This window comes from Indicator indicator, chromosome 26 (assembly GCF_027791375.1).
Source record: "Indicator indicator isolate 239-I01 chromosome 26, UM_Iind_1.1, whole genome shotgun sequence".
Taxonomy (NCBI): Eukaryota; Metazoa; Chordata; class Aves; order Piciformes; family Indicatoridae; genus Indicator; species Indicator indicator.
The window spans coordinates 15,831,629-15,849,717 of record NC_072035.1 but is presented as its reverse complement, the minus strand read 5'-3'; positions in this window follow the sequence as shown (position 1 = coordinate 15,849,717).

Genomic DNA, 18,089 nt, shown 5'->3' with positions numbered 1-18,089 from the left:
CACACAGGAATGCATCCAGAGGGGGCTGGAAAGTCTCCACAGAAGGAGACTCCACAACCTCTCTGGGCAGCCTGTTCCAGTGCTCTGGGAGCCTCCCAGGGAAGAAGTTCCTCCTCCTGTTGAGGTGGAACCTCCTGTGCTGCACTTTCTCTCCATTGCCCCTTGTCCTATCCCAGGGGGCAAGTGAGCAGAGCCTGGCCCCTGCCTCTTGCCCCCCAGCCCTCAGCTCTTTAGAAACATTTCTTCAATCCCCTCTCAGTCTTCTCTTCTCCAGACTAAAATCAGGGGAAGGAAGAATACAGAGGTCTAATTAGGACAAGGGGACCCAAGAAAGATGTTCTCTTCCTGGCCCTTTGTGGATTCGATGCTTTTAGCCTGCTGCCCCAGCAGTGCCCTCCCTCCCTTTGGCACTCACCAGCCTTTCCTGAGCCTCAGGCCACTTCCATGGCTGTGAAAAAAAAAAAAAACAACAAACAATCAGCACAACCCCAGGAGCTGCTCCTTGGCTCTTGCACAGAAGGCTGCCCAGGAAGCAGCGTTAGGGGGTAGGTAGCAGCCCGGCTGTGAGAGGCTGAGAGAGGTGATGCTGCTGCAGCTCCATGCTCCAGCTGCAGCCAGCAGGCAGCTGCATGTACACCCATAGCTCCTCCATGCAGCCACACACAGAGGTGCACAGAAAGATCTGCCCCTGCGTCCCCCAGGCGACCCTGAGGCCACATCTGCACTCCCGTTGCCGGTGCTCCCTCCACCCCTTTCTCCCAGGGAGAGGTGGAAGTGGTGTTTGATGCAAAGAGAGGACAGACTGACCAGGTGCTGGGCAGGTGCAGGGCATGCAGCCCACTTGATCCCCTGATGTCTCCACTGCTGCAGACTTCTTCCTCCCCAGGTCACTCAGCCGTCTCCTCTCCTCACCTCTGGTTCCCCCCTCCCGAATCAGCAGTCTGCACAAAAGCCCAGGTGCCCTTCCCTTGCACACCAGGACGTGTCCCACCTGCCCAGGCAGCAAGCTCTTCAGGCCCAAAGGTGCTCTGGCATTGCCTTACGTGGTGAGTTCCATGCCTCTGCCCGGGAGGGGCGCAGAGAGGATGTCCTGACCCCCGACTCCCCAGTTCGGGTTCCCGGTTGCCTTTGTCCCCCTCTGCTCCTCCGGGGCTGTGGAGATGAGCCTCTTGATGGGCTGATGGCTCCTGATGGCTGCCTGGGAGGAGCTGGGGCAGGGTAGTTATTTTTTTCAGTCTCTCTCCCACCCCTTTGTCTCTCTCTGCCCCTTTGTGGGGGTGCAGAGGAGTTTTCATCTCCTAAGCCAGCAATTAACACCAAGCATCATCTTGGCATCAAAGCACCTTTTCCCTTCCACCCTCAGCTACCTTCTGTCAGGTTTGGAGCCCCTGGCACTCCAGTTACATTTTTCACTTTTTAATGATGCTATTTCAGATGATCCAACCCTCATTACCCTGCTGGAAAAGTTTCATTTCCCCTCCCCCCCCCTTCCCCTTCCCTGCTTTGCTCCTCAGAATCACACATCCATCTCTGCCTTTAAACAGGATTTGTGCTGGCTGTGACCTGCTTCACCTATAATTCCTTCCCTGAAATCCTTTCACCTTGTTTCCAGCTTGGATACAGTTGGGGAAGGTGGTGGGGCAGGTGGAAAGTGGATCCTCTGCCCTCTTTGAATTCACCTTCTTCTTCTGCAGGAGGAAGGTGGAGGTACAGCTGCTCTGGTCAGGCTTCTGGGGGGAGCTGTTATTGTTGCTCAGCTAGAAAGGATGAGGGAGCTGAAGCAATTTGTGTGTAGGGAGGCAATCTATTTTTACACAGAAATATCCATTACTGTGAGCTTAAGGTAACCCCTGTCATCCACATTCTCCTGAGTGAAGGAGATCAGTACTGGGAGAAAGAAATGAGCAAACCACTGGAAGGTTGGAGGTCTGGAAGGGCAAATCCTGCTCTTGGTGGAGGGTTCTGAAATGGGTCTGTGCAGAGCAGGGTCTGGAGGTGAAGCAGGGCTGATAGAAGAAGCTTGGTGCAGTTGTGTGGCTCTGGTGCATGAGTGCAGAGAGGAAAGGCTTCAGAACTGCTCAGCCTCCTGCAGCTCATCCCATACAGGGCACCAGGAGAGCAGGGTCTGGAGGTGAAGCAGGGCTGATAAAAGCAGCTTGGTGCAGTTGTGTGGCTCTGGTGCATGAGTGCAGTGAGATAAAAGCAGGTGGGTGCAGCCGTGTGGCTCTGCTTGAGTGCAGAGAGGAAAGGCTTCAGATCTGCTCAGCCTCCTGCAGCTCATCCCAGGCAGGGCATCAGGAGAGGGTCTCCCCTGGGTCAGGTCTGTGGGGTACCCATGGAGAAGGGGACAGGGTCAGCAGGACACAGTCAGGAGTTGGTCCTGTCTCTAGCAATGCTCCTGTGTACTCTTTGGGACTCTTTTTTTTTTTTTTTTTTTTTCTCTGATGGAGGCTCCAGCAGGCAGCAGCCTGTCCTGTCTGTATGTCTGCCACTGCTGGCTGGGGGCTGGCTGTGTGCCCTTCAGTACTCAGATTCTCTCCTCTGCTGACCACACTTGTCACAGATTCATGGAATCCCAGCATGGAGGTTAGAAGGGACCTCTGGAGGTCATCCACTCCAACCCCCCTGTTCCAGCAGGGCACCCACAGCAGCTTGCCCAGCACCACAATGGCCAGGGGGGGTTGGAAGCTCTCCACAGAAGGAGACTCCACAACCTCTCTGGGCAGCCTGCTCCAGGCCTCCAGCACCCTCACACCAAACAACTTTCTCCTCCTCTTCACATGGAACCTCCTGGCTTCCAGTTTGTGTCCATTGCTCCTTGGCCTGCCCCTGGGCACCACTGAGCAGAGTCTGGCCCCAGCCTCTTGCCCCACACCATTGAGCATTGCTCAGCTCCCCTCTGGGGCTGCTCTTCTGCAGGCTTTCAGCCCCAGGGCTCTCAGCCTTTGCTCCTCACAGAGCTGCTCCAAGCCCCTCAGCAGCTCTGCAGCCTCTGCTGGACTCTCTCCGGTAGTTCCTTTTCTCTCTTGAAGTGGGGAGCCCAGAAGTGACCCCAGGACACCAGATGTGGCCACATTTTTGGAGTTGTGCTGGTTTCTTTTTTCCACCCTTTCCTATTTTTGGCTTGACCTTGCTCCTCTTCTTTCTGCTGGTGTTAAAGGTTAATAATTCCAAGCAGCAAACAATCACTGGCCCATAGCCAAGAAACTACTGCTGGTTTAAAACCTCAGGGCAAAACAATACCAGGGAAAACCAGACAGTGATCTGATCCCATCCTTCACAATTCCACAACCTGATGCCTTCCCACCCAACTTCTCACCACCTCTTTTCCACATCGGTTGCCTGAAATGGGAGCAGCCCAGCGTAAGAATAATGAACTCCCCCCCTCCCCTGAATTCTATGTTCCACTGGATGCATGCAGCCAGGAGATGAGGAAAAAATGAACCACACACACAAAAAAAAACCTCAAGCACTGAATCTATAAATTATTAAATTTAAAAGGGAACAAGACATCTTTGGGCAAGAAATGAGCAAAACATCTTCTTGTAAAGCCTCTGCTGAAACCTCCTGGGGTGCTCCCAGCTCGCTGCCACCCTGCCTTGAATTGTTGCTTCAATTCCTGTTTGGGCTGGCAGCACTCTCAAGCAGGTTTTATTTTTCTTAGCTTATTTTTTTTAAAGGAGCTAAAATAGATTTATATTTCTCCCATTTTATTAGACAGTTTAAAAAAAAAAAAAAAGGGAAACCTGAGCTTGCAGCAGTTAAATAATTTATTACCTTTGCTAGAGGGGTGAGAAGACCTAAAATAAAAATGAAATGGATGTGTTGGAAGGGGAGGGGTTGGGCCTTCCTGGTTTCCCTACCAACTGGGATTGCTGGATGTGGTTTTAAGACCTACATTTAACAGAGGAGCTTCTCTTCCCCATCACACAACTGCTTGTGATCATCACTTTCTAACCACCAGTTCATGAGAGACCTCTCATAGATTCAGAAGTTCACAGAAGGGTTTAGGTTGGAAGGGACCTTCAGGAGCATCCAGTTCCAACCCCCCTGCCATGGGCAGGGACACCTCACACCAGCCCAGCTTGCTCAAGGACTCATCCAGCCTGGCCTTGAACATCTCCATGACCTCCCTGGGCACCCTGTCCCAGTGTCTCCCCACCCTCATAGCTTCAAGGTGTGCTCTCACAAGTGGTTCTTCTCCTGAGGATGACATTTCTACAGCACCCTGTACAGGTCCTAAATCTACTCTACAAGGACACTTCCATTTAATAGAGCACCAATGGTTTTTTCCCTTCTCATGAGGTTCAACAAGAGCGAGGGGAAGGTTCTGCAGCTGGGCCAGAACAATCCTCACTGTCAATACAGACTGGGGGAGGAGGGGATGGAAAGCAGCCCTGAGGAGAAGGATTTGGGGGTGCTGATGGATGAGAAGCTGGCCAGGAGCAGGCAGTGTGAGCTTGCAGCACAGAAGGCAAATCACAGCCTGGGCTGCATCCAAAGCAGCATTGCCAGAGAGCCAGAGAGGAGATTCTGCCACTTGGCTCTGCTCTGGGGAGACCTCAGCTGGAGTCTGTGTGCAGGTGTGGGGAGACCTCAGCTGGAGTCTGTGTGCAGGTGTGGGGAGACCTCAGGATAGGAAGGACATGGAGCTGATGGAGAGGGTCCAGAGGAGGGCCAGGAAAATGCTCAGGGCTTGGAGCAGCTCTGCTATGAGGACAGGCTGAGGGAGCTGGGGGTGTTCAGCCTGGAGAGGAGGAGGCTCTGGGGAGACCTGAGAGCAGCCTGGCAGTACCTGAAGGAGGCTCCAGGAAGGCTGCAGAGAGACTGTTTGCAAAGGCCTGCAGGGACAGGAGGAGGGACAATGGCTTCAGACTAGAGAAGGGCAGATCTAGATTGGATGTCAGGAAGAAGTTCTTCAGTCTGAGGGTGGTGGAACACTGGCCCAGGTTGGCCAGGGAGGTGGTTGAGGTCCCTTCCCTGGAGATATTGAAGGTGAGGCTCTGTGAGGCCCTGGGCAGCCTGAGCTAGTTGGGGATGTCCCTGCTGAGTGCAGGGAGGTCAGACTGGATGAGCTGTGGAGGTCCCTTCCAGCCTGGACCATTCTGTGATTCTTCAGGCAGCTTTGAAAAGCAGCAGGGTGCCTTGCAGTTCCTCCAACACTCCACCACCAGCTATCCCTCAAGGAAGGCTCTATTCAACAGCCTCCAGGTCCTGCTTTGTTCCAGCAGGGCTCACCCTGCCTCCTGCTCCCTACTCTCCTGCTGCCTGTCCACAGCAGGTCTCAGGGATGCCCTTTAGACTCCTTGAGACACCTGCCAAGGGCTGATTGCTGCTCTGAGTGTCAGGGCAGCTCTTCAGCCTGGCCCCTGGCCTAGCACTCCTGCAGGGGCTGAATCCCCAAGCACAGCACAAGTTTAGCACCTGCCTGATGGTGTCAAGAGCTGAACACCTTGTGGAGCCCAGAAATACCAAAGTCAACCTCCAGCTGCAGTTAACCAGAGAGGAGTTCTGTCCCTGCTGTAGCTGTGAGGACACACAGTGAGGAAGACCCAGATCTACACAGAGACATAGTCTGCCAGGCATGCTGGAGAGCACCAGATGGAATAGGGTACCCAGAACTGGTGAGGCTGCACCTCAGATATTGGATCCAGTTTTGGAGGTCCTCACTCCAAAAAGGACACTAAGGGACCTGCAGCATGCCCAGAGAAGGGTAACAAAGCTGGGGAAGGGTCTGGAGAATGCCCAGAGAAGGGTAACAAAGCTGGGGAAGGGTCTGGAGAATGTCCAGAGAAGGGTAACAAAGCTGGGGAAGGGTCTGGAGAATGCCCAGAGAAGGGTAACAAAGCTGGGGAAGGGTCTGGAGAATGCCCAGAGAAGGGTAACAAAGCTGGGGAAGGGTCTGGAGAATGCCCAGAGAAGGGTAACAAAGCTGGGGAAGGGTCTGGAGAACAGGGCTGGTGAGGAGCAGCTGAGGGAGCTGAGATTGTTCAGCCTGGAGAAAAGCCGGCTGAGGGGAGACCTCATTGCTCTCTTCAGCTCCCTGAAGGAAGTTGGAGTGAAGTTGGTGGTGGTCTCCTCTCCCAAGGAACAAGCACTAGGACAAGAGGAAATGACCTCAAGTTGCCCCAGGGGAGGTTTAGGTTGGACATGAGGAAATTTTTCTTGCCTGAAAGCGTTGTCAAGGTCTGACCCAGGATGCCCAGGGCAGTGGTCCATGGAGTCCCCATCCCTGGAGGGTTTCAGAGCCCTGTGGAAGTGGTGCTGAGTGCCACTGGGTTAGTGGTGCCTTGACAAGGCTGGGTTTAAAGTTGAACTTGATGATCTTCAAGCTCTGCAATGAAACACCCACAAGAAGCGTGCCACAGAACGCTCCAAAGCTGCTGCCTGCAGGACTCAGGAGCTGATTTAATTTTCCAGCAGGAATAATTCATTCCCCTTAAATCCATCTTTTCTGTCTCTCATTCATGTTAACATCTCTCCTTTTCTGACTCCCCTTGATAAGTCCTCAGTCTCTGACAAGGCTTCCAGCAAAGGAGCTCCACAGTTAATTATCCCTCGTGGAAAGCAATTACAATAACCCAAACAAAAGCCAGTCCCTGACTCTGCCCTGCACTCTTCATTAGCCTGCAGCCTGATGTGTGTCAATACAGCCTGATCCTCCCCAGGCAGAGTCAAGATTTTCTCAGTACACCCAATTGTCCTCCACTTTGCTTAATGTCATGTTCCCCAGCTCTCATCTCCTTTCAGGCACCTCCTGTGGCTGTTTCCCAAGCCTCTAATCATTACTCCTGCAGCCTCCTCTCTTCTGACCCTTCCACTTTACAAGCAGAGTTCAAGACAAGGTCACCTGGGGTTGTAGACACAGTCTCCTTGCTGATGCATTATTGTCTTTGGGGTTTGGTTGGGGTTCGGTTTGGGGTTTGTTTTTGGTTTGGTTTGGTTTGGTCTGGTTTTGCTTTGCTTTGCTTTGCTTTATTTTGCTTTGTTTTGATTTTGTTTTGGTTTTGTTTTGTTTTGCTTTGCTTTTGTTTTGTTTTGGTTTGGTTTTGGTTTGGTTTGGTTTGGTTTGGTTTGGTTTGGTTTGGTTTGGTTTGGTTTTGCTTTGCTTTGGTTTGTTTTGGTTTTGTTTTGTTTTGCTTTGCTTTTGTTTTGTTTTGGTTTGGTTTTGTTGTGTTTGGTTTGTTTGTTTTGTTTGTTTTGTTTGCTTTGTTTGCTTTGTTTGCTTTGTTTTGTTTGGTTTTGTTTTGTTTGTTTGGTTTGTTTGTTTGGTTTGATTTGGTTTGGTTTTGTTTTGCTTTGCTTTGCTTTGTTTTTTTGCTTTGTTTTGGTTTTGTTTTGGTTTTGTTTTGTTTTGCTTTGCTTTTGTTTTGTTTGTTTGTTTTGTTTGTTTTTGGTTTGTTTGTTTTGTTTGTTTGTTTTGTTTGTGTTTGTTTTGGTTTGTTTTGTTTTGTTTGGTTTGTTTGTTTGTTTTGTTTTGCTTTGCTTTGGTTGCTTTGTGTTTGTTTTGTTTGGTTGTTTGTTTGTTTGTTTTGTTTTCTTTTGTTGTTTGTTTTGTTTTGCTTTGCTTTGTTTTGTTTTGTTTTGTTTTGTTTTGTTTTGTTGTGTTTTGTTTTGTTTTGTGTTGTTTTGTTTGTTGTGTTTTGTTTGTTTTGTTTTGTGTTGTTTTGTTTTGTGTTGTTTGTTTTGTTTTGTGTTGTTTTGTTGCTTTGTTTTGTTTTGTGTTGTTTTGTTTTGCTTTGTTTTGTTCTGCTTTGTTTTGTTTTGGTTTGTGTTGTTTTGGTTTGCTTTGTTTTGTTTTGTGTTGTTTTGCTTTGCTTTGCTTTGCTTTGTTATGTTTTGGTTTTCTTTGTTTTGTTTTGTTTTGCTTTGCTTTGCTTTGTTTTGTTTTGGTTTTTTTGGCCACAACTTCCTATGACAGTAAAAAAAACCCAAACCAACCTCATCACACACAGCTCATAGGATACAGAACTCCCAGGAGCCTCAGGAGATGGTTTAATCTACCACTTGAAGTGAAGCACAGCCAGGGGATCAGCCCTTAATAGCTGTTTCCTTGCATCTCCCTGCTGCAGTTTGTTTCAATGCAATTGTCCCTGGCCTGTTCCTGTGCCTCTCTCTTGATGGCAGTAGGGTTTTTCTTATTCCCTCACTGGTCTGATGCAGCTGTTTGGTTTTTTTAGCTCTTTTCACCCAGGACAAAATAGGTACCCAGTGCTAGGACAAAGGGGCAATGGACATAAACTCAATCACAATCAATTCCATCTCAGCCTGAGACAATTCTCTGGTGTGAGGGTGCTGGAGGTCTGGAGCAGGCTGCCCAGAGGGGTTGTGGAATCTCCTTCTCTGGAGAGCTTCCAAACTCAACTGGATGTGTTCCTGTGTGCCCTGCCCTGAGTGATCCAGCTTTGGCAGGCAAGCTGGACCTGATCTTCTCTGGATCCCATCCAACCCCTTGCCTCCTGTGGCTCTGTGAAAGCAAGCTGCTGTTGCTCTCTTTGTGGCTGTTTTAACTGGCTAGGGACAGGCATGTCAGCCCTTGTCTGGAAGGGGTAACACCACTTCCTCTGATTTTAGAATCAGAGAATCAGACAATCAGTCAGGATTGGAAGAATCAGACAATCAGTCAGGATTGGAAGGGACCACAAGGATCAGCCAGTTCCAACCCCCTTGCCATGGCCTCATTTTCTCCTATTTCTCCCCAGGGAAACTCTTTTTCTGGTTTTCCTCCAAGCTACCTGCATGCTTGTTAAAGCCACAGCCCTGAGCTCCTGACCTCCCAGCACTCAGTGCCTCCTGCACTCCACAGCCAGGTCTGTGCTGGCTTTGCTGCTCACCTGCTGGCTTTGCTGCTCACCCCTGGGGCTGCAGTGGCCTCCTGCTGGGGGCTGAGGGTGTGCAGCACTGCTGCTTGCAGGCCATTCCCCACAGGGCATCTGAGCTCTCTTTCATCAAAATGTATGTGCATGACACTTGGCTTCAGCAGTGGAGTTTCTGCTTCTGCCTTCCTGGCAGCTCATTTGTTTCTGCCTGCTGTAGATTGCTTTCCCCCCACCCTTAGATACAGTGATGAGACTGCTGGGGGGGCTGTGCTGTGAGCCAGAGCAGGGAGCTGCCCCAGGATGGGGATAGCACTTCATAAACAAGGAGGAGGTGTTTGCATTCTGGGTTGTTTCAGGGTTTGCAGTGCAGCCCCACAAAGAGTTGATCATCACACTGAAAAGTCTGCACCCAAAAGGGCAACAAATTTCTGCTAAGGCACAAACCTCAGAGAACCAGAGAATGGTTTGGGGCTGGAAGGGAGCTTAAAGATCACCTAGCTCCAAGCCTGCTGTCATGGGGAGGGACACCTCCTGCTAGACCATGTTTGAACACTTCCAAGGCCTGGAGCTTCCACAGGCAACCTGTTCCAGCACCTCACCAGCTCCCTGGTGAAGAATTTCTTCCCAAACCTAGCTTTTGCCAGTTTGAAGACATTGCCTCTCATCCTGTCACTCCCAGCCCTTGTCACAAGTCCCTCCCCAGCTCTCCTGGAGGCCCCTTCAAATCCTGAAAGGCTGCTCTAAGGGCTCCCTGGAGCCTTCTTTTTCTCCAGGATGAACAACCTCAACTCTCTCAGCCTGGTCTCACAGCAGAGGGCTTCCAGCCCCTTCACCCCCCCACCTCCAGCATTGCTGTATCCTCCTCTGGCCCCTCTCCAACAGGTCCCTGTCTGTGCTGTGCTGAGGACTCCAGAGCTGGCCCCAGCACTGCAGGGAAGGTCTGAGCAGAGCACAGCAGAGGGGCAGAATCCCCTCCCTGCCCCTGCTGCCCACACTGCTGGCTTGCATTGATCTTCTCTTTAACCAGCACCCCCAAGTCCTTCTCCTCAGGAATGACCTCTGCACATTCTCCTCTTTGCCTGTGTTTGTTCTTGGGATTGCCCTGGCCTTGCACTTGGTTTTGCTGAACTCCATGAGACTGGAGGTAGGGGAGAGGGATGGAAACTCTTCAAACCAGCTTTACTGGCAAGGGTAACCTCACCTGCCTGAATCCCAGCCTGAGCTGTTTGCATTTGCCTCTGCTGAGTTTGCCTGCATTTATTTTGGGTCATGCCTCCAATTTATCAAGGAGGTGTTCAGTTCTGATCCCAGCCTCCAGTGCCCTTTGAAAGCTTCCCAGTGTTTGTGTTTCAGAATCCCTCTGGTCCAACTCCTGCCTGTGATCTCCCTTCTGAACGATGGAGAGAGGCTGTGAGTGAGCTCTGTGGGAAGCTGAGAGCCCCAGGGAGAGCAGGGCATTAAAAGGGAGCTCTGCAACCCCTATTTTTGTACTCTTTGGCACATTTGCAAAGCCAATCACCTGCCAAAGCAGACAGGAAACCCACTGCACTGAAATGAAAGAGCTTCCTGCCAAGAACATGGGGAGAGGTGGTGCCTTGATGTGACAGAGATGCCCTCAGAACATATGGGGAGCAAGGGTTGAGGCAGCTCTGTGCCTGGAGGGGCTGGAAGAAACCTGTCAGTGACAGCTGTGCTGCTGTGGGGAGGGGATGCACACAGCTCCTCCAGCTCCTTCCCAGGCCTGTTTTTCTAGGACATAAATTCACTTAAGAGGAAGAAAAAAAAAAATGATGGAGTATCTAGAGAGGGGAAAGTGTTGTCTACTTGGACACTTACTGCTGCATGAGAGCTCACAGGACTGCAGGCTCACAGGATGTCAGGGGTTGGAAGGGACCTCCAAAGATCATGGAGTCCAACTCCCTGCCAGAGCAGGAGCAGAGAATCCAGCACAGGTCACACAGGAATGCATCCAGAGGGGCCTGGAAAGTCTCCACAGAAGGAGACTCCACAACCTCTCTGGGCAGCCTGTTCCAGCGCTCTGGGAGCCTCCCAGTGAAGAAGTTCCTCCTCCTGTTGAGGTGGAACCTCCTGTGCTGCACTTTCTCTCCACTGCCCCTTGTCCTATCCCAGGGGGCAAGTGAGCAGAGCCTGGCCCCTGCCTCTTGCCCCCCAGCCCTCAGCTCTTTAGAAACATTTCTTCAATCCCCTCTCAGTCTTCTCTTCTCCAGACTAAGCAGCCCCAGGGCTCTCAGCCTCTCCTCACAGGGCACTGCTCCAGTCCCTCAAGCATCCTGGGAGCCTCTCTTGGACTCTCTGCAGCAGATCCCTGTCCCTCCTGAACTGGGGAGCCCAGAACTGGATGCAATATTCCAGGTGAGGTCTCAGCAGAGCAGAGCAGAGGGGGAGGAGAAGCTCCCTGGCTCTGCTGGCCACACTCCTCTGAATGCCCCCCAGGATGCCATTAGCCTCTTGGCCACCAGGGCACATTGCTGACCCATGCAGAACTTGGTACCCCCCAGCACTCCCAGGTCCTTCTCCACAGGGCTGCTCTCTAGGTCCCTACAGAGCTGCATGGGACAACCCCAGACCTTTCCTTTGTACCAGCTCAGCTCTGCTTTGTGTTTTGCCCCCCAGCCACCTCTGCTGCTCCCAAACGAGGTCAGTTTTCCTCCCTGCCCTCCGGTGTGCTTGCTCCGGTAGAAGCCCATCAGGCTGCTGGCACTGCAAAGGGCATGGGCACTCCCAAGAGGGCTGAGGGGAGCTGCAGGCTTGGCAGGTGGATTCTTTGCTAGCCTGCAGAAGGTCTGGGTTGATAATTGCCAGGTCTGGGGAGGGCTGAAGCACAACTCAGCTCCCTTTCCACCCAGCACGCGTCAGGGCTCCCTCTCACCTGTCAAGGCTCAGGCTGAGTTGCCAGGAAACGTTGTGCAAATGTTGCTGCGTTCTGCTGGGAAAGCTACAGAAGAAAATGCAGCACAGGACAGAGCCCTGCCTGGAGGAGCCTCCAGAGCCACCAAGCAGCACCCAGGGGCTGCTTCTCCCCCCTGGTGGTCTCCTGCAGACCCTCTCTGCCAAGCACAAGTGCACAGCTGCCAGGTGGGGCTGCCCTAAGCCACCAGAGAGCCAAGACAGAGCACAGCTCCCTCCCTCCCTAGCCACTGGGCCACTTATCCTGCCAAGGAGAGGAAATTGGATTGGTTTGGACAGGAATTGCTTTTGCCAGGCCCGTGGGGGCTCTTGCCTCCTTACCTCATTACCCCCCAGGTGCTTATAAAGTGCTGCTTAGTTGCCTGCTGTGGTGCTTCCCAGGCTCTGAGGTCAGCCTGACCTGCCTGCATCTCCCCAGCTTCCTCAATCACTCTTCCCTAATGGCAGTCCCTACACTGACTCCTTCCTAGCCTTCCAGGGCTTTCCTAGCCTTCCTCTTGCTTCCTCTGCTCTCCAGGGGGAAGGGAAGAGCTCTGATCCTCCCTTCAGCCAGCTGGGATGAACTCCCAGAGGAGGGCGGCAGATCGGGGTTGTTTTGCTAAGTTTGAAGTGGTTTATATTATTTTTTTACTTCTAGTTTTTTCCACTTTCTTACCTTTATAATTGTGGGGTTTCATGGAGGGTGGATGGGTTGTTCGGTGCGGGAGCCTGAGTTGGATGGTGGATGAAGGGGGGTTTTTTTTTATTGGGGGAGATTGGAGGGTGTGGCCGTTGAAGATTGGACGGTTTGTTTGGGGGGGGGGAGGGTGTTTTTAGGGGGGGGTAACGGGTAGTCAGAAATGAGGAGAAAAAGAGAGAAACCACCGCGAGGAAAACGAGAGTAAAAATAGAGGACTCGAGAGGGCCCGAGCGGACCCCGAGCAGGGAAAAAGAGAGGACCAAAGGCGGGGGGGGGGGGGGATGGACAAAGCGACGGACAAAGAGAGGACAAACGCGGGCCCCGCACGACGGACCACAGCGGCACACCGCGGCGGCACCCGCGATGACCACCGAGCGGAAAGCGAGGACACCGCGTAGGCCACGCGGCAAACAGAGCGGCAACAGAGCGAGCCCAAACGCGCGGAAACACACACAGAGCGGACCCCAGAGACTGCCACGCGAGGCACCACGCGCGGCAACAGGAGGAAACTAGCGGCACCAGCTGCCACTCTCGTAACCCAGCTTTCATCACGATGAGTACACCCACTAGCGGCCCCCCCTCTTCCCCCTCTCTTTCCCTCTCTTCCCCCTCTCTTCCCCCTCTCTCTTCCTCTCTTCCCCCTCTCTTCCCCCTTCCCTTTCCCCTTCTCTCTCCCCTCTTCCCCTTCTTCCCCCTCTCTTCCCTCTCCTCCCTCCTCTCCTTTCCCCCCTCCCCTCCTCTCCCCCTCCTTCCCCCCCTTCCCCCTCTTTCCTTCCCTCCCCCCCTTCTTCCCCTCCTCCCCTCCTTCCCTCCTCCCTCCTTCTTCCCCTCCCCCCCTCCTCCCCCTTCCCCTCCCCCTCCTCCCCCCCTTCCCTTCCCTCCTTCCCCCCCCCTTCCCCCCTCTTCCCTTCCCCTTCCCCCTCCTTTCTCCCCCTCCCTCCCCCTCTTCCCCCCCTCCTCCCTCCTCCCTCCCCCCTTCCCCCTTCCTCTCCCCCCTCCTTCCCCCTCTCCTCCCTCCCTCTTCCCCCCTCCTCCCCTCCTTCTCCCCCCTCCTCCCCTCTTCCCCCCCTCTTTCCCCCTCTCTTCCCTCTTTCCCCCTCTTTCCCCCTCTCTTCCTCTCTTCCCCTCCTCTCCCCTTCTCTTCCCCCTCTCCCTTCCCCTCTCTTCCCCTCCTTCCCACTCTTCTCCCTCTCTTCCCCACTCTATTCCCCCTCTCTTTCCCCCTCTCTTCCCCCTCTTCCCCCTCTCCTTCCCCCTCTCTTCCCCCCTCCTTCCCCCTCTCTTCCACCCTCTTCCCCTTTCTCTTCCCCTTTTCCCCCTCTCTTTCCCCCTGGGTCGGTGTGAGCAGAAATTCCCCCCCCACCAACAATAACCAGGCTAGCTCAGTCTGGAAGCAAATGAATAAGCTGTATTTACAAGCAGAGTCTAAAATCTACAATGAAATGCAATGAATAAGTACAAATATACAAAATTCACAACATTCACAAATATATACAATCAACAGAAAAAGCACAAACCGATCTCCCTTTGCTTCCCCCCCCAAGGGGACCCTCCCAAAGGGGCCTCCCTCTCCCAGGAGCTTCCCCCCCCAGACCCCCCTGGACAGAGAAGCAGAGTTAGTTAAGCAGAAAGTTGTTAACTTAGCTGCCAAGGTCAGTGTGTTGGTTCTTCAGCCATGAAAGATGTTGTTGTTCAGGATGCCTGTCTGCCCTGACTACTGCCACCAATGGCCGTTAAGCATGTAGGGGCTGTGGGACGACTGTGGGGGGGGGTGGTGGGAGGGTTTACTGGGCGTTATTGCATTGGTTGGGGGGTGTTTTACTGCGGGCTGTGGCGGGCGGTCTCAAGCTTGTGGGTAGGTGGGTATGGAGGCGATTAGGGACGAGGGGGGGTTGGAGGTGATTGGTTTTTTGGTTTTTTTGTATGGGGATTTAATGATATCAGAAAGCGCGGCACAAGAGAGGAGCCGGGGGAATAAAGAGGAAAAAGAGAGGCACATAGCGGAAAAAGAGTCGGGAAAAACAGAGGACCACAGGAGGCCAAAGTGGCAAAAAGAGGAAAAAGAAGAGGAAAATGAGAGGAAAAAAGAGAGGACAAACAACACAAAAAACGTGGGAACAAAAGGAGGAAAACAGAGAGGAAAAAAGAAGAGGACAAAGAGCAGGCAAAAGGGGAGGCAAAAGAGAGCAATCCGCGGAACAGGAGGCAAAGGCGAGGAAACAGAGAAGGAATAAGAGGAAAAGAGCGGACAAAGAGAGTCAAAAATAGAGGAAAACGAGAGGAAAGAGAGCGGACCAGCGACGGACAACGAGCGGCACTAAAGAGACCCCGCGCGGCACAAGCGCGGACAAGAGAAGGACACGCGCGAGGGGCCCAAAGAGCGGCCACAGAGACGGCCGTGATAGGAAAACATGGAGAGGAAATCGAGCGAAAACGAGAGGTAAAATAGAGGACAAAGAGAGGAAAAAGAGGGAAAAAGAGAAGGACAGAGAGGACAAAGAGGAGGACTAAAGAGGCAACAGAGAGGAAATACTAGAGGACAAAGAGAGGCAAGAGAGGAACTCGCGGTAAACCGTGGAAAAAACGAGCGAAAAAGAAGAGGAACAAAGAGAGGCAAAAAGCGAGGAAAAAGAGAGGAAAAAGAGAGGAAAAAGAGGGAAAAAGAGAAGGAATAAAGAGGAAAAAGAGAGGAAAATGAGAGGAACAGGCGGCAATACTAGTCGGAACAACACCGGGCGGACCACTCGAGGAGGACAAATCGAGGCCCACGCGCGGCACAAGCGGAGGGGAAAAAGAGAGTAAATAGTCGAGGAAAGCCCGCAGGGACACCAAAGAGCGGAAAAAGAGAGGAACCAGCGGGGATACAGAGCGAGGCAAGTGCGGACAACCGCGCAGGCACGAGCGAGGAAAACAGAGAGGCAAGAGCGGACCCGAGCGGAAACCTGAGGCAAGGAGATGGAAAAAGAGAGGATAAACTCAGCGAGGACACCACAGGCGCGGCAAAGAGAGGGAAAAGAGAGGGAAAAACGAGAGGACACACGCGCGTACACAAGGAGGGAAAAGAGAGGAAGAAAGAGCGGAAAAGAGAGGAACAAGAGAGGAAAAAGAGAGGAAAAAGAGAGGGAAAAGAGAGGCAAACGCGAGGAAAAAGAGAGGACAAAAGCGAGGGGAAAAGAGAGGACAAAGCGCGGAACACCCAGAGCAGGTTCAAGAGAGGAAAAAGCGAGGAAAAAGGCGAGAAAATGGAGAGGAAAAGAGCGGAAACAGAGCGGAAAACAAGGAGGAGAATAGAGCGGCACAACGACGAGGCCACACTACTCGGCCCCAGCAGACGGGCCCGAGGAGGAAAAAATTAGCGGCAACCGAGAGGCCCACCAGCGAGGGACACGAGACGGAAGAGCGCGGAAAAGAGAGGAAAACGAGAGGAACAGACGAGGCAACTAGACGGCACAAAGGGGGGAGGCGGAAAACGAGAGGCAACCCGAGCGGAAAAAGCGCGCAACCTCGGGAAACGAGAGGACCCAGCGAGGCAAAAGGAGCGGGAGAAAATAGAGGAAACAAGCGGGGAAACAGCGCGGAAAAAGAGAGGTCAAAAAGAGAGGCAAAGAGAGGAACAACGAGAGGAAAAAAAGCGAGGGAAAACAGAGAAGGCACAAGAGGGAAACCAACGAGCGGACCGAAGCGAGGACACAATAGAGGAACCGGAGGAAAAAGGCGGAAAGCGAGGGAACCATCGAGGACACCTAGCGGTAAACAGAGAGCAAAAAGATGGGCAAAGAGAGGCAAACGAGAGGCACAAGGACGCGAGCAAGAGAGGCCAACCGGAGGCCTCCAGATGAGGAAAAATAGGGGAAAAGAGCGAGGAAAAAGGGAGGTCCCAACGAGAGGGAACAAGAGAGGAAACAGCGCGGCAAAAAGAGAGGAAAAAGAGAGGGAACAAGAGAGTGACCAAGCGAGGCAACAAGCGGAATAGAGCACGGAAACAGAGCGGAACAAGCGAGGCCACCCGGAGAGGGCGCCAAGGGAGGTCACGAGAGGAAAAACAACGAGCGGCCACGCGAGGCCCCCAACGCGACGGACCAACGACGAGGAAAAAGAGAGGGCAAAAAGAGAAGGAAAACGGAGAGCGAACCGAGCGGAACCAGCGACGGGCCGAGAGAGGGCACAGAGCGGGAACCAGCGAGGAAGAAAGGAACTACGGAGGCACACGCGCGGGCACCACAGAGGGGGAAAGCTTGGCAACCAGCGCGACACCCGAGGGGGAAACGCTGGCACACGCATCGGCCACAGCGAGGACAACGCAGAGGTACCACGAGAGGTCACGCGGGGACCAAGCGAGGAAACCGCGGGAGGAAACGGTTGGGCGAAATCAAGAGGACAAAGAGAGGGAAAGCAGAGGGAAACGCGCGGGGAACCAACGAGGCACCAGCGGGACAAAAGAGACTGGCACCAGAGAGGACAACAAGGAGAGGCAAGGAGGGAGAAAGAGTGGAAAAAAGAGAGGCACAAATAGCGGCAACCGGAGGAAAATCGAGGCAAACCGCGAGGAAAACAGAGCAGGACAAGAAAGAGCGGAAAAAGCGGTAGAACCCAGCGGACCCAAGCGAGGAACAGAGCGGCACCCAAGAGAGGAAAAAGAGCGGAAACGAGAGACAGGAAAAACAAGTAGGAAAACCGAGAGGAACCGAATAGGGAACAGAGCGGAACGCGAGAGGCACAACGCGCGGCACCGAGAGGCCAGCGCGCGGCCCTACTAGCGTCCCACGATGCTTCCCACCGCGGCCCATCGTGAATACAAGACGAGGCCCCAGAAGGGACACCGCGCGGCCCCCCTCTCTTCCCCTCTCTCTCCCCTCTTCCCCTCTTCTTCCCCTCTCTTTCCCCTCTCTTCCCCTCTCTTCCCCCTCTACTTACCCTTCTCTTCCCCCCTTCTTCCCCCTCTCTTCCCCTCTCTTCCCCTCTTCCCCCTCTCTTCCCCCCTCCCTTCCCCCTCTCTATCCCCCCTCTTCCCCCACTCTTCCCTCTCTCCCCCTCTCTTCCCCCTCTCTTCCCCCTCTCTTCCCTTCTCTCTCCCCTCTCTTTTTTTCCCCTCTCTCCTTTTCTTCCCCCTCTTTTCCCCCTCTTCCCCTCTCTTCCCCTCTCTTCCCCTCTTCCCCCCTCTCTTCCCCCTCTCTTCCCCCTCTCTTTCCCCTCTCTTCCCCCCACTCTTCCCCCTCTCTTCCCCCCTCTCTTCCCCCTCTCTTCCCCCCTCTCTTCCCCCTTCTGTCTCCCCTCTCTTCCCCCCTCTCTTCCCCCTCTCTTCCCCCCTCTCTTCCCCCTTCTCTCTCCCCTCTCTTCCCCCCTCTCTTCCCCCTCTCTTCCCCCTCTCTTCCCCCTCTCTTCCCCCTCCCTTCCACCTCTCTTCCCCCTCTTTTTCCCCTCACTTCCCCCTCTCTTCCCCCTCTTTTTCCCCTCACTTCCCCCTCTCTTACCCCTCTCTTCCCCCCTCTCTTGCCCCCTCTCTTCCCCCCTCTCTTCCGCCTTTCTTCCCCCTCTCTTTCCCCTCTCTTCCCCCCCTCTTCTCCCTCTCTTCCCCCCTCCTCTTCCCCCTCTCTTTCCCCCTCTGTCTTTCCTTGCCCCTTGCTGCTCTCCTCCATTCCTTTTTTCTTTTTCTTTCCCCTTGC